Source organism: Rhincodon typus, chromosome 47 (genome assembly GCF_021869965.1).
Source record: "Rhincodon typus isolate 14 chromosome 47, sRhiTyp1.1, whole genome shotgun sequence".
NCBI classification, from domain to species: Eukaryota; Metazoa; Chordata; class Chondrichthyes; order Orectolobiformes; family Rhincodontidae; genus Rhincodon; species Rhincodon typus.
The window spans coordinates 239,417-261,144 of NC_063378.1; the positions used below are offsets into that span (position 1 = coordinate 239,417).

Sequence of the window (21,728 nt, forward strand, 5' to 3'; positions counted from 1 at the left end):
CTTGTTAATTCAGCTTTTCAACTCATTTAGGAAATTCTATCTGTGAATGAGCACTCTAATACAGAACCTGAAGTTAATACCGACCACAACAACAGCTGGAACTTACACTCAGTAATATTTTCTAAAACAAAGGCAAATAAACAAACTAATTCAGATCCTTAACTTCAGAATTACAGAATGACAGAGCCACATAGAACAGAACAGGCCCTGGAGCCCATCGTGTTTGTCCTGCCAGAACTAAATCGACATCAGTGCCACTTTCCAGCGCTTGGCCCATAACCTTGAATGTTATGACATTTCAAATGTTTATGCGATTATTTTTGAAAGGTTTTGAGGTTTCCTGCCTCAACTACCTTCCTGCACTGCAGGCCCCTACCATCCTCTAGGTGAGATGACTTTTCCTCATCTCCAATAAACCTCCTGCCTTTCAGCTTAAAATAATATCATCTTGTTGTTGGCCCTTCGACTAAGGGGGAATAAACTGATTTCTATTCACACTGTCCATGCCCCTCATAGTCTTACATACCTCAATCTGTGCTCTGAAGAAAGCAACCTGAGCGTATCCACCCTCCCTCTTCACAGATAAACTGCTGCAGCCCAAACAATATTCTGGTAAATCTCATTTGCACTCTCTCCGATGCAGTCACATCCTTCCTTTGGTGCAGTGACTAGAACTGCATAAAGTACTCCAACTGTGGCCTAAACAAAGTCCTGTAGAGTTCCAACAGGACCCCCATGCTCTTATAATCAATGTCTCGACTGGTGAAGACATGTGTCCTATATGCCTTCTTAACTACCCTATTAACCTACCCTTCTGCCTTCAGGGACCTCTTAACAAGCATCTCAATATCTTTCTGTTCCTTTGAACATCCTAGTGTCCTACCATTCATTGAGTATCCCCTTGTTTTGTGACTCCTGACAAAGTGCAGCACCTCACATTTATCAGGGTTAAATTTTATCTGCCACTGATCTGCTCATCTGACTCTTTCATCTGTATTGATCTGTAACCTAAGACTTTCTTGCTCACAGCCAACCACCCAGTCAACATTTATATCATCCTTATACTTATTTATAATCCATAACTGACTGCAGCACCCTCTCATGCCCCACTACCAATAAACACACTTAACACACGCACAAATTGATATCATTTACGAATATCAAAAACAATAAGGGACCCGGCACTGATCCCTATGGTATGCTACTGGACACCAGCCTCCAATTACACAAACAGCCTTCTATCAACAAGCTCTGACTGAGCAAATTCTGAAGCCAACTTCCAAGTTACTCTGGATGTCATGTGTTTTTACATTTGTTATCAATCTCACAAGTGGTACCTTCTGCAATGCTTTGCTGAAATAAACGACATCAATTGTCCTACCCTCATCTACACACCTGGTTACTTCCTCAAAACATTCCACCAGATTTGTGAAGCATGAACCCCTTCTGACAAAGCTGTTCTGACGATCCATGATCAAACCTTGCCTCCTCAATGGAGATTAATTCTCTCCATTGGAATTTTCTCTAATAGTTTCCTGAACACTAATGTGACACTCACTGGTCTGTTATTACTGGTCTATTTCTACCACCCTTCTTGAAAATTGGAAACACATCTGATGTTCTCCAGTCCTTTGGCACATCCCCTATAGCCGAAGAGGAATTAAAGGTTTGGGTCAGAGACCCTGTAATTTCCTCCCTTGTCTCCTTCATTTCAACTCCTCCGGATCTCGGGATTTGCTCAATTTTAAGCTCAACAAACTTACAATGCTTCCTTGCAACCACTCGCATGCCTATTCCCTTCATGACTTCCACACCGACAAAATCTGCTGTCTTCCATGGACATTGGGCAATGTAAGGCACGTATTAGTGCAGCTTTGCTGTTGACTTAGAAGCTATGCATGCTTGCCCCATTTAATAAGCTGTCTATGTGGCAGATATCCTTGCAATGCCGGATGATGGGTAAATGTACCAATCTACAGTATGTGAGGGTGTGAGAAAGGGAGTTATTTGACTTGAAAATTGGAGATGTAGTTGGCAACAAAGAAAGTTACCTGCGAGTACAACGGGACCTTCATCAGATGGGCAAACTGGACGAGGAGTGGCAGATGGAGTTTAATTTAGATAAATGTGAGGTGCTGCATTTTGGAAACGAAAATCAGGGCAGAACTTATACATTTAATGGTAAGGTCCTGGAGAGAGTTGCTGAGCAAAGTCTTTGAGTGCAGGTTCATAGTTCCTTGATAGTGGAGTCGCAGGTAGACAGAATAGTGAAGAAGGCGTTTGGTCAGTGCATTGAGTATAGGAGTTGGGAGGTCATGTTGCAGCCTTTGGAAGAGTGCATTCAATTCTGGTCTCCCTGCTATAGGAAAGATGTTATGAAACTTGAAAGAGTTCAGAAAAGATTTACAAGGATTTTACCAGGGTTGGAGGGTTTGAGCTATAGGGAGAGGCTGCATCATCTGGGGCTCCTTTCCCTGGAAAGTTGGGGGCTGGGGGTGACCTTATAGAAGCTTATAAACTCATGTCGACATTGATAGGGTGAATAATCAAGTCTTTTCCCCAGGGTAGGGGAGTCCAAAACTAGAGGCCATTGGTTTAAGGTGACAAGGAAAAGATTTAAAAGGAAGTTAAGGAATAACATTTTCGCACAAAGGGTGATAGGGGAAGGTGATGGCTTAGTGGTATTATCGCTGGACTGTTAATCCACTTTCATTGCTTTGGCGATACACCAGTCAGAATCTTTCGGGTCCTGAAGAAATCATCCACACTGATAGAGAATGAGAAAACTGCTATCCATAGTGAAAGCTTTACTCTCTGATTCTTGAAACTGTTGCTCTTCCTGGTGGTTCATGGTTCTTTTTTTCTTATTCATTCATGGGATGAGGGCATTGCTGGCTAGGTAGTATTTATTGCCCATCCCTAATTGCCCAGAGGGCAGTTAAGAGTCAACCACATTGCTGTGAGTCTGGAGTCACATGGAGGCCGGACCAGGTAAGGATGGCAGTTTCCTTCCCTAAAATGGCATCAGTGAACCAGGTGGGTTTTTCCCTACAATCAACAATGGATTCATGGTCATCATTCTCATTCCAGATATTTTATTGAATTCAAATTCCACCATCTGCCATGGCAGGAATTGAACCCGGGTCCCCAGATGGTTATCTGGGTTTCTGGATTAACAGTCCAACGATAACACTACTACACCATTGCACCCCCACTGAGGTTCAGCCCTGGTACATTGGAAGGTAGCAGGTGGAAGCACTGAATTTAAAAAGGGAGACAGAGAGCAGGAAGCATAGGCTAGTTAGCTTAACATGTCACAGGGAAATTACTGGAAGGTATTATTGAACCAGATACAGTGCGACCCACTGATTAGTTCAAGTTAATCTGGCAGAGTCAACATTGTTTTGTGATTCTATTGAATTTCTTTAAGAACGTAACATGTGTCATTGATAAAGGGGAATGTACTGAGCATAGCTTTTTCTAAAATAAAGTGACACATTAAAGGTTGTGGCAGTAAGTAAAGGCTTGAGGTGTAAGGGGAAATGATTGCATGGGAGCACTGTGACTTAATTAAATGGAAAGCAATTGCAAGCAATAATTATATTCATGATTCTTCTGAGGCTTTAAGTTAGTTGCACAGTTTCTAGTCCGTTTTTTCCTTTGGCCCGAGCTGCTTCCTCCTCACCATGGGTCCCTTTGCACATCCATGTGCTATCCCTTTGCACATCCATCTCCCATTAGGATGGTCTGAGTATTATGTGCTTCTTCATCAAAAAGAGACCTGAACAGCTCCCATCCGCCAACATCCATTTTCACCAGACTGAGCTCATTCATAACTTTTTTTTCTGTTAACTTGTGTCACTTTCTCCAAGTCAAAGATATGGTTCTGGCTACCTGCACAGGTCTGGCTACCTGCGCAGGTCCCAGTTGTATCTGAGATAACAAGGTGTAGAGCCGGATGAACACAGCAGGCCAAGCAGCATCAGAGGAGCAGGAAGGCTGACGTTTCGGGCCTAGACCCTTCTTCAGAAATGGGGAAGGGGAAGGCTTGCCTCTTTGTAGGTTACGTGGAACAATCCCTCTTCCGTACCTACACTGGCCCTAAACCCCACCTCTTCCTCCGTTACATTGATGACTGTATCGGCGCCAGCTCGTGCTCCCATGAGGAGCTCGAACAGTTCATCCACTTCACCAACACCGTCCACCCCAACCTTAGGTTCACCTGGACCACCTCTAATACCTCTGTCTCCTTCCTGGACCTCTCTGTCTCCATCTCCGGCAACCACCTAGAAACCGATATCCATTTCAAGCCCACCGACTCCCACAGCTACCTAGGATACACCTCCTCCCACCCACCTTCCTGCAAAAATGCCATCCTCTATTCCCAATTCCTTCGCCTCCGCCGCATCTGCTCCCAGGATGAGGCATTCCACTCCCGTACATCTCAGATGTCCTCGTATTTCAAGGACTGCAACTTCCCCCGCTCAGTGGTCGAGAACGCCCTCGATCGTGTCTCCCGCATTTCCCGCAACTCATCCCTCACACCCCCTCCCCGCAATAACAACCAAAACAGAATCCCCCTCGTCCTCACGTACCACCCCACCAACCTCCGGATCCAACGCATCATCCTCCGACACTTCCGCCATCTGCAATCCGACCCCACCACCAAAGACATTTTTCCCTCCCCACCCTTATCTGCCTTCTGGAGGGACCACTCTCTCCGGGACTCCCTCGTCCGCTCCACACTGCCCTCCAGCCCGGCACTTCTTCCTGCAACCGCAGGAAGTGCTACACCTGCCCCTACACCTCCCCCCTCACCCCCGTCCCAGGTCCCAAGAAGACTTTCCACATCAAGCAGATGTTCACCTGCACATCTGCTAATGTGGTCTTCTGTATCTGCTGTTCCCGTTGTGGCCTCCTCTACATCGGGGAAGCCAAGCGGAGGCTTGGGGACCGCTTTGTGGAACACCTATGCTCGGTTCGCACTAAACAACTGCACCTCCCAGTCGCGAACCATTTCAACTCCCCCTCCCATTCCTCAGTTGACATGTCCATCTTGGGCCTTCTGCAGTGCCACAACGATGCCACCCGAAGGTTGCAGGAACAGCACCTCATATTCCACTTGGGAACCCTGCAGCCCAATAGTATCAATGTGGACTTCACAAGTTTCAAAATCTCCCCTCCCCCTACTGCATCCCAAAACCAGCCCAGCTCGTCCCTGCCTCCCTAACCTGTCCTTCCTCCCACCTATCCCCTCCTCCCACCTCAAGCCCCACCCCCATCTCCTACCTACTAGCCTCATCCCGCCCCCTTGACCTGTCCGTCCTCCCTGGACTGACCTATCCCCTCCCTAACTCCCCACCTACACTCACCTTTACAGGCTCCCTTTCCCGTCTCCTTGACCTGTCTGTCTCCTCTCCATCTATCTTCTCCTCAATCCATCTTCTATCTGCCTCCCCCCTCTCCCTATTTACTTCAGAACCCCCTTCCCCTCCCCGATTTCTGAAGAAGGGTCTAGGCCCGAAACATCAACCTTGGTATCTCTCCATCTTGACCATGCAAATCTTACTGATCTTAAATATGTTGCTGTTCCCTTTTTAATACTTCTGTAAGTCACCTTGGGATGATTTCTTGTGCTGAACATCCTGCAAACACAAGTTGCCTTTGATATTGTAGTTATGCATGTCAATAATTTACATGGGTGTTGGTGCCAAGGAATTTAAGAAAGCTCAGTATCTCATCTAGAGCCTGCTTTTTAATTGGGTTTCTGTTTGAGTTCAGATGACTCGACACATCTCTTTCCTATCCTTTTCTTACTTGCCTTTCTTTACCCCAATTTGATAGAAATCTGCAAAAGACTGCAACAAGCCACAAGTTCAATTGCCATCTCTTGCTTTGCCAGTGTAGGCTACTTAGGTCAATATTATTGATGGTCTGAGATAATTGACAAAAAAAGCCAACAGTGCCATGAGGAAAAGCCCTTCTGGGCGACAAGTGGCCATTATCTGGAATGCACGGTTTTGCGGGAACAAAATTAATGGTGGCTTTCCGAGGAGAATTGAATTAGCACTTGAAAGGAAAAGAACTGCAGTTAGCTGGCGCAGGCAGAGTGGTCTTCTCTGCTGTCACTTATAATTATATTATATAAGTATAATTATAAGTGTAAAATAAGACCCAGAAATTACATCAGTTCTACTTAATCAACTGCAATTATTTCCCCTAATGACATTTTCCTGGTCTTTCCCACCTTGTGAAGCACAAAGGGACTTGAGAGTCCAAGCTCAGGATTCTCTTCAGGTTAACAGCCAGGTTCAGTTGGCAGTTAGGAAGGCAAATGCAATGTTAACATTCATTTCGAGAGGGTTAGAATACAAGAGCAGAGATGTCCCGCTGAGGCTGTATTAGGCTCTAGTCAGACTGCATTTGGAATATTGTGACACAGCTTTCATGTGTCATCCCCGTCTCTCCATCTCCTCTGCTCTTGTCAGAGGATATAGGCAGGATATATATCTGTTGGAGGCATGGGCAGAAAAAATGGCAGAGGGATTTAATCTAGACAAATGTGAGGTGATGCATTTTGGAAGGTCAAGCACAGATGGAAATTATACAGTGAATGGCAGAACCCTTAGGACTATTAATATGCAAGGGATCTGGGTGTGCAGGTCCACAGATCTCTAAAGGTGGCAGCACAGATAGATAAGGTAGTAAAAAAAGTCCTATGGCATGCTTGCCTTCATTGGAAGGGGCATTAAGTATAAGGATAGACAACTTAAGCTGCAGCTTTATAGAACTTTTATTAGGCCACCCTTGGAATATTGCATACAGTTCTGGTCACTACTAGAAGGATGTAGATGCTTTGGAAAGAGTACGGAAATATTTACCAGGATATTGACTGGTATAGGGAATTTTAGCTATGAAGAAAAGTTGGATAGATTGATTTTTGTGTCTCTCCATTCAGGAGGTTGAGGGGCGACTTGATAGAAGTTTATAAGATTGTAAATGTCATGGATCAAGTGGAAAGTATGAGGCTTTTTCCCAGGGTGGAAGGGTCAATTACTAGGGAACAGAGGTTTAAGGTGCAAGTTGGTAGTTTAAAAGAGAAGTGTGAGGCAAGTTTTTCACACAAAGGTTGGCGAGTGCATGGAACGTGCAGCCAGAGGAGGTGGTAGATACAGACACGGTAGCAGCATTCAAGAAGTACCAGGATGAATACATGAATAGGAAAGGAATAGAGGGATACAGATCCTGTAAGTGAAGAAAGTTTTAGTATGGAAGGGCAAAATGTGGCACATGGGCTTGGAGGGCCGAAAGGCTGTGCTGTATTGTTCTTTGTTCTTCTGTGTTCTAAGAAAAACTATGCCAGTCTGTCCAATCGGTCTCCGTCACTGAAACTCTCTCGCCCCAAGGCAACATCCTGGTAAATCTCCCTCAGCACCCTCTCCGACTGCTATCATATCCCTCCAATAATGTGGATTCCAGAAATGTTAAAGAGGAAGAACATGCATTAACCTGCAGACTGCTAAAACAAGACTGAGTTCAAAATGCCCAACTTTTAATCTCATGTATTAGAACTTTCTGCTCAATGATTTGGAGACGGTAAGGTCTGCAGATGCTGGAAGCTAGAGTCAATAAATGTGGAGGTGGAAAACACAGCAGGTCAGACAGGATACAAGGAGCAGGAAAGTCAACGTTTCAGGCTGATTCCATCTCAATGAAGGGTTTCAGCCCAAAATGCTGCCTTTCCTGCTCCTTGGATGCTGAAGGCCTGCTGTGCTTTTTCAGATCTTAACTGACAGACAGTTAAGCTGAAGAAATTAACAAAAATACACTGCAAAGCATTGACCCAGTTTACTTGAAAAGAATATTGATAGATGAAGTGAATGGGCGAAACGGTGACAGGTTCAGTTCAATGCAAACGTTATCTATAGTGGACCAAGAAAGGATCAGGATACTTTCTAGATGGTATGACATTAAATACAGGGGATATCCAAAGAGATTTGGGGGTTCAGATTCAAACCTTTAAAATTTCACAAACGTGCAGAAAATAATCAAACAGCTAATAGAATGCTGGCCTTTATATCGAGAGGACTGGAGTATAAGGATGCTATTTCCACAGGTTGGGGAACTAGGGAGGGCACTGTCTGAGCATTAGGGCAGACCGATCAGTAGAGATGTTAGGAAACACTCCTACACACAAACAGTCATACAGGTTTGGAACTCCCTTCCATGAGCAGTAATGGATTCAGGATTTTAAATCTGAGAGAGATAAACTTTTGTTGAGCAAAGGTATTAAGGGATATCTTTAAGGCAGGTACAGGGAGTTAGACCACAGATCAGTCATTGAATTGACAGAATAGGCTCGAGGGACTGAATGGTCTACTGCTGTCCCTATACTCCAATTTTCCTGTGAATTTTTGTATTCTTTTACGCAAAGTCCTTCATCAGTGTTCTGTCTGCACCATTGGAACAGAATCTTCATGCTGAAGACCAGTGTCCAATTGTGTTCTTATAATTCTGCTGTCTTTTATCACTGATTTACTCTCCATACCCAACCAGGGGAAATATTTTCTGAATCTACCCTGTCTTTATTTTAAAGATTTCAAATAGATCACCTCTTAAATGTCTAAATTAGAGAGAAAACAGGCCTAATTTATGTAATTTTTCCTCATAATTTATTCCCTGAAGTCCAGGTATCATTCTTGTAAACCTGCATTGTACTCCCTCCAAGGCAATCTATTCCTCTTAAGGTGTGTTGCCCAAATCTGTTCCAAGTGGGGTCTAACCAGGGTTTTGTATAACTGCAACAGAACTTCTGCATTTTTGTACCCCTGTTTTCTAGATATAAAGGCCAACATTCCATTAGCTGTCTTGATTATTTTCTGCACATGTTTGTGAAATTTTAAAGATCTATGAACCTGAACCCCCAAATCTCTTTGGATATCCACTGTATTTAACTCCATACTGTCCAGAAAGTACTCTGATCATTTCTCGGTCCATAATGGATAATCTCACACTTGCTTGCATTAAACTGAACCTGCCACAGTTTTGCCCATTCACTTCGTCTATCAATATCCATTTCATGTAAACTGGGTCGATGCTTTGCAGTGTAGTTTTGTTAATTTCTTCAGGCTAACTGTCTGTCTGTATCTCAAAATGACAATGCAAAGTAAGGGAAACCAAAGTGAAATTTCTAATAAATATAAAAAGATCAAACACAATTTCACTGTAAATGGTAATACAAATACAATATTGTGCAATATATTAAGATGTCACTTGAACATCTTGTCACCACAGTTATGTCACTTATCTGTAAGTTTAAGAATCATCACCTAATTTTCACAACTCTTGGGAAACCAGCTGCTCTGTAATATTTTAACAGACTGTTCTTGTCGATGCAAAAAATAGATTCAAGTTCCTGTATCTCTGTGTTGCTTTCTTTTTTAATCATTGGATTCCTTCCCTTTGTTCTCTAATGCATTGCTGTTCCTGTAAATGAAGATATTTTGCTTATTGCGTATTGCCAAACATATCGCCAGCTAGAGCTTGATATTGGAATCTGGGCAGTAGTTCCATGACTAGGCGAGCAGAAAGGTGACAAAATGGATTCAAATTCATTATTCCCTGTCAACATTATCCTTGACAGTAATGGTCATAATAACTGCCTCTTACCTTCAATCTATGCCGCGCCCCCTCCTGCCCCGACCATGATTCCCTTCATCAAGGGGGAAAGGTTTCTTCCTGTCTACCCTATCTATGCCCCTCATCATTTTATACATCTCGATCATGTCCCCCTCTTTCAATTTCCCCTGCTCTAAGGAAAACACCCCTAGTCTGTCCAATCTCTCTCTATCACTGAAACTCTCTAGCCTCAAGGTAAATCTCTATCTGCACCCTCTCCCAGTGCTTTCATATCCCTCTGATAATGTGCATTCCAGGACGGCACACAATATTATACCAATGGAATTCTTAACATATTTTTGGTGGTACAGACATGATACTGTGTGATTCTATGATTGTATTGGGAAGAGAAGTCAAATGATATGCAGCAGTGGGAGCGGTGAGAGCGAGGACCGGGGGCTGCCGGGAGGTAAGTTCTCCATATTGGTAGCGGATCTGAGTGGGAGCGGTCGAATTGCGCTTTCAGAACGTGACTGAACTGATATATTTGGGCAGTGGCTAAATCCGAGACACTGCACGTGTAGTGTCTCCTCTGACCAAAAAAAAAGACTCTGGTGTGTTGATAAGGTAAGTGTTTTTCTTTTTTTGTATCGTGTGCTGGTAAGTAGAGTGATTTGGTACAATTTTTTTTTCATTTCAATTATCTATATTTGATATTATAGTAGGACTAAGTTAAGCTTAAAAGTAAAAATGGCAGGAGATCCCAGACCTGTGTTATGCTCCTCTTGCTCAATATGGGAGCTCAGGGATGCGGCTGATGTCCCTGACTCCTGCACGTGCAGGAAGTATGTCCACCTGCAGCTCTTGTTAGACCACATGACGGCTCTGGAGCTGCGGATGGACTCACTTTGGAACGTCCGCGATGCTGAGGAAGTCGTGGATAGCACGTTCAGCAAATTGGTCACACCGCAGATTAGGATCGCTGAGGGACAAAGGGAATGGGTGACCAAAAGGCAGAAGAAAAGCAGGAAGGCAATGCAGGCGTCCCCTGCGGTCATCTCCCTCCAAAACAGGTATACCGTTTTGGATACTGTTGGGGGAGATGGCTCAACAGGGGAAGGCAGCAGTAGCCAGGTTCATGGCACAGTAGCTGGCTCTGTTGTACAGAAGGGCGGGAAAAAGAGTGTAAGGGCTATAGTCATAGAGGATTCGATTGTAAGGGGAGTAGATAGGCGGTTCTGTGGTCAAAAACGAGACTCCCGAATGGTATAGAGATAGTAGGAACTGCCGATGCTGGAGAATCTGAGATAACAAGGTGTAGAGCTGGATGAACACAGCAGGCCAAGCAGCATCAGAGGAGCAGGAAAGCTGACGTTTCAGGTCGAGACCCTTCCGAATGTTATGTTGCTTCCAAGGTGCACAGGTCAGGGATGTCTCAGATCGACTGCAGGACATTCTGAAGGGGGAGGGTGAACAGCCAGCTGTCGTGGTGCATATAGGCACCAATGATATAGGTAAAAAATGGGATGAGGTCCTACAAGCAGAATTTAGGGAGTTAGGACCCAAGTTAAAAAGTAGGACCTCAGAGGTGGTAATCTCAGGATTGCTACCAGTGCCACGTGCTAATCAGAGTAGAAATGAAAGAATAGGCAGGATAAATGAGTGGCTTGAGAGATGGTGCAGGAGGGAGGGGTTCAGATTTTTGGGACATTGGGACCGGTTCCAGGGGAGGGGGGACTATTACAAATCGGATGGTCTACACCTAGGCAGGACTGGAACCAATGTCCTAGGGGCTGCATTTGCTAACGCTGTTGGGGAGGGTTTAAACTAATGTGGCAGGGGAATGGGAACCAAATGAGGTGGTTAGTGGACAGTAAGGAGGTAGTAACTAAAGCCTGTAAGGAACTAGATAATGAAGTCAGTGTGACTAAGGGGAAGAGGAGGCAGAGAGCAGATGATGAATGCAAAGGGACAGGTGGTCTGAGGTGCATTTGTTTTAATGCGAGAAGTGTAGTAGGTAAGGCAGATGAACTTAGGATTAGTACCTGGGAGTATGATGTTATTGCTATTACTGAGACTTGGTTGAGGGAAGGGCAAGATTGGCAACTAAATATACCAGGTTATAGATGCTTCAGGCGGAATAGAGAGGGAGGTAAAAGGGGTGGAGGAGTTGCATTACTGGTCAAAGAGGATATCACAGCTGTGCTGAAGGAGGGCACTATGGAGGACTTGAGCAGTGAGGCAATATGGGCAGAGCTCAGAAATAGGAAGGGTGCGGTAACAATGTTGAGGCTGTACTACAGGCCTCCCAACAGCGAGTGTTGAGATAGAGGCACAAATATGTAGACAGATTATGCAAAGATGTAGGAGCAACAGGGTGGTGGTGTTGGGAGATTTCAATTTTCCCAACATTGACTGGGATTCACTCAGTGTTAGCGGTTTAGATGGAGCAGAGTTTGTAAGGAACACCCAGGAGGGTTTTCTAGAGAAGTATGTAAATAGTCCGACTTGGGAAGGGGCCATACTGGACCTGGTGTTGGGGAATGAGCCCGGCCAGGTGGTTGGAGTTTCAGTAGGGGATTACTTTGGGAATAGTGATCACAATTCTGTCAGTTTTAGAATGCTGATGGACAAAGACGAGACTGGGCCTGAAGGAAGAGTGCTAAATTGGGGGAAGGCCAACTATAGCAAAATTCGGCAGGAGCTGGGGAATATGAATTGGGAGCGGCTGTTTGAGTGTAAATCCAAATTTGATATGTGGGAGGCTTTTAAAGAGAGGTTGATTAGAGTGCAGGACAGACATGTCCCTGTGAAAATGAGGGATAGAAAGGGCAAGATTAGGGAACCATGAATGACAGGTGAAATTGTGAGACTAGCAAAGAGGAAAAAGGTAGCATACATAAGGTCTAGGCGACTGAAAACAGACGAAGCTTTGGAAGAATACCGGGAAAGTAGGACCAATCTGAAACGAGGAATTAAGAGGGCTAAAAGGGGTCATGAAATATCTTTAGCAAACAGGGTTAAGGAAAATCCCAAAGCCTTTTATTCGTGCAAAAGGAGCAAGAGGGTAACTAGAGAAAGGGTTGGCCCACTCAAATACAAAGGAGGGAAGTTATGCGAGGAGTCAGAGAAAATGAGTGAGATTCTTAATGAGTACTTTGCATCGGTATTCACTGAGGAGAGGGACATGACGGATGTTGAGGTTAGGGATAGATGTTTGATTACTCTCGGTCAAGTCGGCATAAGGAGGGGACAAGTGTTGGGTATTCTAAAAGGCATTAGCGTGGACAAGTCTCCAGGTCTGGATGGGATCTATCCCAGGTTACTGAGGGAAACGAGAGAGGAAATAGCTGGGGCCTTAACAGATATCTTTGCAGCATCCTTGAGCACGGGTGAGGTCCCGGAGGACTGGAGAATTGCTCATGTTGTCCCCTTGTTTAAGAAGGGTAGCAAGGATAATCCAGGTATTTATAGACCGGTGAGCCTGACGTCAGTGGTGGAGAAGCTGCTGGGGAAGATACTGAGGGATAGGATCTATTTACATTTGGAAGAAAATGGACTTATTAGTGATAGGCAGCATGGTTTTGTGCAGGGAAGGTCATGTCTTACCAACTTGATAGAATTCTTTGAGGAAGTGACAAAGTTGATAGATGAGGGAAGGGCTGTAGATGTCATATACATGGACTTCAGTAAGGCGATTGATAAGGTTCCCCATGGTAGGCTGATGGAGAAAGTGAAGTCGCATGTGGTCCAGGGTGTACTAGCTAGATGGATAGAGAACTAGCTGGGTAACAGGAGACAGAGAGTTGTAGTGGAAAGGAGTTTCTCAAAATGGAGAACTGTGACCAGTGTTGTTCCACAGGGATCTGTGTTAGGACCACTGTTGTTTGTGATATACATAAATGATCTGGAGGAAGGTATAGATGGTCTGATTAGCAAGTTTGCAGATGACACTAAGATTGGTGGAGTAGCAGATAGTGAAGGGGACTGTCGGAGAATGCAGCAGAATGTAGATAGATTGGAGAGTTGGGCGGAGAAATGGCAGATGGAGTTCAATCCAGGCAAATGTGAGGTGATGCATTTTGGAAGATCCAATTCAAGACCGAACTATACGGTAAATGGAAAAGCCCTGGGGAAAATTGATACACAGAGAGATCTGGGTGTTCAGGTCCATTGTACCCTCAAGTTGGCAACGCAGGTCGATAGAGTGGTCAAGAAGGCATATGGCATGCTTTCATTCATCGGACGGGGTATTGAGTACAAGAGTTGGCAGGTCATGTTACTGTTGTCTGGACTTTGGTTCAACCACATTTGGAATACTGCGTACAGTTCTGGTCGCCACATTACCAAAAGGATGTGGATGCTTTGGAGAGGGTGCAGAGGAGGTTCACCAGGATGTTGCCTGGTATGGAGGGCGCGCTATGAAGAGAGGTTGAGTAGATTAGGATTATTTACATTAGAAAGACGGAGGTTGAGGGGGGACCTGATTGAGGTCTACAAAGTCATGAGAGGTATAGACAGGGTGGATAGCAAGAAGCTTTTTCCCAGAGTTGGGGACTCAATTACTAGGGGGTCACAATTTCAAGGTGAGAGGGGAAAAGTTTAAGGGAGATATGCGTGGAAAGTTCTTTACGCAGAGGGTGGTGAGTGCCTGGAATGCGTTGCCAGCGGAGGTGGTAGAGGCGGGCACGATAGCGTCATTTAAGATGTATCTAGACAGATATATGGAATGGGCAGGGAGTAGAGGGATACAGATCCTTGGAAAATAGGCGACAGGTTTAGATAGAGGATCTGGATCGGTGCAGGCTTGGAGGGCCGAAGGGCCTGTTTCTGTGCTCTAATTTTCTTTGTTCTTTGTTATCAGTATTTTTCCATTATAGTCACAATGAAGCCTTTGTATTTTGTTGTCCTGATACAACAAAAATTTGACAGAATGTTAGAGTATATTTTTGGTTTACCCTGGACTTTAACCCTGGTAAGTCTGAGGTGATGCACTTGAGAAGAAGGAACAAAACGAAGGGAGTACTCAATGAATGGCAGGATATTAGGAAGCTCAGAAGAACAGAGGGATCTTGGAATATTTGCCCACAGATTCCTGAAGGTAGCAGGACAAGTTAACAGGGCGGTTAAGAAGGTGTACGGGACATGTATCTTTTTCAGTCGAGGCATAGATTATAAGAGTTGGAGATGGACAGGACTTCGATCAGGTCACAGCTGGAGCACTGTGTGCTGTTCCCATCTCTGCACTATAGGAAGGATGTGATAGACTGGAGGAGTTGCAGAGGAGATTCATCAGAAAGTTGCCTGGGAAGGACCATTTCAGCGATGAAGAGAGGCTGGATAAGCTCGGGTTGTTTTGTTTGGAGCAGAGAAGGTTGTGGGGAGGGAGCCTGAAAGAGGTGTGCAAGATTATGAGGGGCACAGACAGGGTGGATCGGAAGCAACTGTCCCCCTTCGTCGAAGGTTCAATAACAAAGGGCAGGGGGCATTATTTTAAAGAGAAAGGCAGTAGTTTTAGAAATGGATTTGAGGATTGTTTCATACAAAGTGTGACGGAGGTCTGGAATATGCTGACTGGGAGAGCAGTTCAGGCAGGAAACCTCCCAACATTTAAAACTTACTTGGACAAGTGGTATAAATTTCAAGGCTATGGGGTAAAGTCTGAGAAAGTGGGTCTACTGTAGATTGTGGTATATTTTTGGCGGTACAGACTCGATAGGCCGAATAATTCTATGAGTCTATGAATAGAGGCAATTCCTGTCTTTATATTGAAATGATTAGAATACAAATGACCACTTTCAAAGTCATGTTAGAGTCAAGACTTTAACTCTGCTTCCTGTTCCACATGACATGCCTGACTTGCTGATTACCTCCAGCAATTTCTGTTTTCCACAATTTATTCATCCTTCAGAACTTTTCTCATCCACAGCAAGACTGCTCTGAGCAGCTCCAGTCGAGCTGAAGGATAGATTAAACTGGGAGGTGTGCAGAGTCAGTTCAATAAAAAAGAATCACTGCACTCCAGAACCTACATTGATATTTTTCTAGTAGAAACAATAATTCAAAAGAGGACAATATCGACATGAATTGTAATATTATTCTGTGATTTGTAGAATGTTTTAACACCATAAAATTAAACAGTAAGGTTTCAAACATAGTGTTAAAGTACAGTACTAGGATTCTTAAAGGAAGTGGACATTCAGTTTTTAAATATATCTGTCTGTTTCTGCGTCTGTCGGTTTGTCTATCTATCCATTGATCCATCCATTAACCAACCAACCGAATCTGACAGACAGAGTAATATGTTCCACCTCCTTTTAAGACCATAAGAAATAGGAACAGGAGTAGGCCATACAGCCCCTCGAGCCAGCTGTACCATTCAATAGGATCGTGGCTGATCCCACATTCCTCACGTCCACTTTTCTGCCCTTTCCCTGTAATTCTTCATTCCTCGACTGATCAAGAATCTACCTGTCTCAGCCTTAAATATGCACAAGGACTCTGCCCCACACACAGCTCTCTGTGTCAAGGAGTTCCAAAGACATCAGTCTTCAACTGGCGCCCCTATATTCTGAGACTGTGCCCTCTGGCCCTAGACTCTCCAATGAGGGGAAATATTCTCTCAGCATTCACCCTGTCAGGCCCCTGTATGTTTCAATGTCATCACCTCTCATTTTGAACTCCAGTGAGTACATCCCAACCTGTTTAGCCTTTGCTCATAAGACAGTACCTCCACACCAGGGATCATCCTGTACTTTGTCACCAACTCATTCTGGAAACATCATGAGACAGTACCAAATGGGGAACAGGAGTAGGCCATTCAAACCCTCTAGTCTGCCCTAGCATTCATCTTGGCTGATCATTCCACTTTCTTGCCCTTCTCACCCGTCACCCTTAATACACTGACTGATCAAGAATGCAATCGGTAAATTCTTTGCCCCTCAAAATTTGGTTGACAATGTAAATGGGGCGATATCAGATCCTTAACCAGGTATTCAGCACCTTCACACTTGATTCCAGGATTGGTCTGTTCAATACATCGTCAATAACTTTTAAAATTGTTGATTCATAGGATCTAGGCATTGCTGGCTGGATCAGGATTTATTAGCCATCCCTAAATACCCAGTGAGGGTAGTTAAAAGGCAGTCACACTGCAGTGGGGTCTGGAGTCACAGGTAGACCAGACCAAGTAAGGATGGCAGGTTTCCTTCCCTAAAAGGATATCAGGGATCCAAATGGGTTTTTACAACCATAGACAATGGATTCATGGTCATCATTCGACTCTTAGTTTTCATTGTTTACATTTTAATCCTGTCTTAATTGCTTCAAAACATGTTTTAGCATACTAAACATACAAAAGAAGAAAATATACCTTAGTTACAAAATCATTTAAAGTACAGAATGCCCAAGGTTGGCACTAGGATTTGAGCAAAAGTAGAGTCACTGAACAGCCTGAGCAGATTAAGGCAAGCCCACATTGCTCCAAAGTCTAATATCATTTTTAAATTAGTAAAAGGATGCCTGAAAGCATTTTGCTGAATTGTTACAAGATTGAACCAATTGTGAACTATGCAATCACTTTAAAGCATGAATGTTACCTTGAACACCATACACAGAATGGTTAAGGCCGGAAAAAAGGCTTTTGATGAGATTTTGATTTTTCATTTCACTCCTAATTCCAGGATTTTATTGATTGAATTTGAATTCCACCACCTGCCGTGGGCAGATTTTGGACCTGGATCCTGAGAATTTGACCTGATAATATCACTAGGGCATTGCATCAAATTGAAATCTGCTCACTGTATTTTATACTTTGAGGATAAAGTCTTTCAAAAAGACGATTGGGCTGCTCTCCCATTTAAGAGAGAGGTGACTGGTGGTGGGTTAATCTGAGGGTCAGGTGAGGGAAGAAGTAGAGAAGGAGAGACTTTCATGGTAACCATGGAGATGAGGCCCCACTGTTGGCATCAGTCTACATTTCACACAGGCTATCCAGCCAACTGAGCTAACCAGCCCCTGAATTTTGCCCTGCCTTTCAGGCTAGAATTATGTTGTGCTTTTTGTTTAATTCCACAGAAGTTGTCAATGTAAGCTACGCTGGAGACATAAAGGAAGGAAGCCCTTGAAAAAATCCAGTATTCTGTGACATCATCGCATCAAAATGGCATTCTGGTCATTACTGGATGGTGTGCTTTTCATAAATTCAAGCACGTAATTCTTTAAATTTAGAGTCAGAGGGGTCTACAGCACAGAAAAAGGCCCTTTCGTCCACCATGCCCATGCTAGTCAAAAACAACCACCTCACTATTCAATAATCGCATTGCCCCAGCACTCAGCCCAAAGCCTTGGCATCACAAAGAGCCATCTAAATCATTCTTCAATGTGATGAGGGTTTCTGCCTCTCCCAACCTGCCAGGCAGCGAGTTCCATATTCCCGACTACGATCTGGGTGAAAAAACCTTTCCTCACACGCCCCTTACTTTCAATCTATGCCGCTGATCACTGATCCCTCCATCAAGGGGGAAATGTTTCTTTCTATCCACCCTATCTATGCCCTTCATCATTTTATACACCTCAATCATGTCCCCCCTCTCTCAATCTGCTCTGCTATAAGGAAAACAACCCCAGTCTATCCAATCTCTCTCCATCACTGAAACTCTCCTGCACCCAAAGCAACTTCCCGGTAAATCTCCCTCTTCCCACTCTCCCATTGCTATCACATCCCTCCTGGAATGTAGAATCCAGAACTGCACACAGTACTTCAGCAGTGTGGCTGAACAAACTCATTTTCTTTACCCATTTATACTCATTTGTAATCTGGTTATTGAGAATTCTGTGATTCATTACATTTGGATTTGTTCAAGGATGAAAGCATTTTACCTGTGCAAGGAAGTGAATGCTTATTGCCTTTAGTTGGAAGAGTCGAGGCATAGACTATTTTCCAAATGGGGAAAGGCTTCAGAAATCCGAAGCACAAGGGACTTGGGACTCCCAAGTTCAGGATTCTCTTCAGGTTAACAGGCAGGTTCAGTTGGCAGTCAGGAAGGCAAATGCAATGTTAGCCTTCATTTCAAGAGGTATGAATGCAAGAGCAGGGATGTCCTGCTGAGGCTGTATAAGGCTCTGGTTAGACCACATTTGGAATATTGTGAGCAGTTTCAGGCCCCGTATCTAAGGTAGAATGTTTCGGAGGAGGCCCAGAGAGATTGACATGAAAGATCCCAGGGATGAAGAATTTGTCATAAGAGGAGAGTTGAGGACTCTGGTTCTGTACTCCACAGAGTTTAGAAGGATGAGGGGGAATCTGATTGAAACTTGCAAAATATTGAGAGGCCTTTTTATTTTGCAATTTATAATATTTCTCATACTGCATTGCTTACCCTTTAGGGAGGTAGTGAAATACTTTTCTTTACTCAGAGAGTGGTAGGGGCGTGGAATGCATTGCCGGAGAGGGTAGTGGAGTTGGCCTCATTAGGGGCATTTAAGCGGCTATTAGATAGGCATATGGATGATAGTATAAGGTAGCAGTGGAGGTTAGATAGACCTTAGGTTTCAGGTAAAAGTTCGGCACAACATCGTGGGCCAAAGGGCCTGTACTGTTCTGTGTTCTATGTTTAAGTACATAAGGAATATGAAAGGTGAAGGCTGGGGACAGTGTGCAAATGGTGCAAGTGATATTCAAGACCATAAGATGAAGGAGAAGACATTCGGCCCTTTGAGTCTGCTCCACCATTCGATCATGGCTGATGTTTCTCAACTCCATTCTCCTGCCTTCTCCTTGTAACCCTTGATCCGCTTACCAAAAATCAAGAATCTACCTATCTCTGTCTTAAATACACTCAGTGACTTGGACTGCACAGCCCTCACCTCCTCCGGTCATTGATCCCTCCATCAAAGGGGAAACATTTCTTCCTGTCTACACTATCTAGTCCTCCTCATCATTTTATGCACCTCAATCATGTGTCCTCTCTCAACCTCCTCTGCTCTATGGAAAACAGCCCCAATCTGCCCAATCTCTCACCATTGAATTTCTTCAGCCTCCAACGCAACACCCTGTTAAATCTCCATCTGCACCCTCTCCCAACGCTATCACATCTCTCCTAGAATGTGGATTCCAGAACTGCACACAAAACTCTCGCTGTTATACACTTCCAGCATCACCTCCCTGCTCTTAAACTCTTGGCTAATAAAGGCAGGTGTCCCTATACACCGCTTTAACCAATTTTTCCACCTGTATACCTTAAGGGACCATGCACACCAAGCCCTCTCTGACCCTGGTGCTTCCCAGGGTCCTAGTGTCCAACATGTATTCCCTTGCCCTGTTTGTCCTGCCCAAGTCCATCAGGTCACATATCAAGATTTCTGCAGGAACAAAACCAAGGGTTAAAACTCAAGAATACATAAAGCCACGGGGGACAAAGACTTTGATCTCTTCACGCAGTGATAAAGGCACATTTGGAGGATGATTGATGGCATATGCTCTCTTCTATCCTTCAGAAACTATCCAAATGCATTTGGCTGATGGAGGAGGACCATGCTCTGGCAGAGTGGAGCTCCTTGTCAACGGCACTTAGGGCGCAGTTCATAACGATAACTGGGATCTGCTCGATGCGAAAGTTGTCTGCAAACAAATGGAATGCGGGGCAGCCAGACTGGCGCCTCTTGGGGCCCATTTCGGAGCCACTGCTGCCCCCTTTTGGTTGGATGACGTTGAGTTCAGAGGCACAGAGTCTATTCTAATCCAGTGCCTCGCAAATGCTTTGGGAAAACACAACTGTGGCTCTGGCGAGGCAGCCTCTGTTATTTGCATAGGTAAGATCATTCTGAGTCCTTTTATAAATGTGAACTATAACTAGTGGGGTGCGACAGGGTTCAGTTCCTGGATCTCAACTATTTACAATCTATAAAAATGATGTGGAGGTGCTAGTGTTGGACTGGGGTGGACAAAGTCAGAAGTCACACGACACCAGGTTATAGTTCAACAGGTGCACCTACGAAGAGTCTGCGCTCTGAAAGTTTGTGTGATTCCAAATAAATCTGTTGGACTATAACTTGGTGTCGTGTGACTTCTGACTGTATGAATGATCTCCAAGTAGGGACAGAGTGTAATGTAGCAACAATCACATTTGATACTAAAATAGGTGGGATGGCAGGCTGTGATGAGGAGGTAGAGTTTAGGGATGGATATTGATAGGCTGGGAGAATGGGCCAGAATATGGCAGATGGAGTTTAATGTGGATAAGTGTGAGATTGTCCATTTTGACTGGAGAAATAAAAGGGCAAATTATTATTTAAATGAGAAGCAGATTCAAAGTGCCTCAGGGTACAGGTGTCTGGACATCCTTGTGCATGAATCATAGAAAGTGGGTAAGCAGGTGTAGCATAGAATAAGAAAGGCAAATGGGAACCTGGCATTTATTGCAAAACATAGAACATAGAACATAGAACATTACAGCGCAGTACAGGTCCTTCGGCCCTCGATGTTGCGCCGACCTATGAAACCAATCTGAAGCCCATCTAACCTAAACTATTCCATTATCATCCATATGTTTATCCAATGACTGGAATACAGAAGTAAAGAAATGTTACAATTATATAATGTACCGAGATACAGTGAAAAGTGTTGTTTAGCGTGTTGTACAGGCAGATCGCACCATAAAAAGTGCATCAGAGTAGCAGAACAGAGTGCAGAATACAATGTTACAGCTGCAGAGAAGGTGCAGAGAGATATTAGCATTTGAGTGTTCTATTCAATAGTCTGATAACAGTGGAAATAAGCTGTTCTTGAATCTGGTCATATGCATATACAAACTTTTACATCTCTACCTGACGGAAAAGAAGGGTCTTTGATTATGTTGGCTGCTTTTCCAAGGCAGTGGGAAGTATAGATGGGAGTCAATGGAAGGAAGGCTGGTTTGTGTGATGGTCTTGGCTGTGTTCATGACTCTCTGTAGTTTCTTGTGGGTTTGGGAAGACTAGTTGCCATACCAAGCTCTGATGCATCCAGATAGGATGCTTTCTATGGTGTATCCATAAAAATTGGTAAAATTCTTTGTGGACATGCCAAATCTCCTTAGCCCCTGAGGAAATAGAGGCATTGGTGTACTTCT

At 44.2% G+C, this 21,728-nt stretch overlaps 1 protein-coding gene across 1 annotated transcript in view; it reads left to right on the forward strand.

The window, feature by feature from the left end:
• The window catches only part of LOC125487966 (immunoglobulin superfamily member 1-like), a 131,969-nt gene that overhangs the window by 64,080 nt on the left and 46,161 nt on the right, over positions 1–21,728 (forward strand). The window contains exon 6 of the mRNA XM_048620691.1: positions 20,116–20,430. The gene's annotated coding sequence lies outside the window, so the exon portion shown is untranslated. The remainder of the gene's footprint in view (positions 1–20,115; positions 20,431–21,728) is intronic.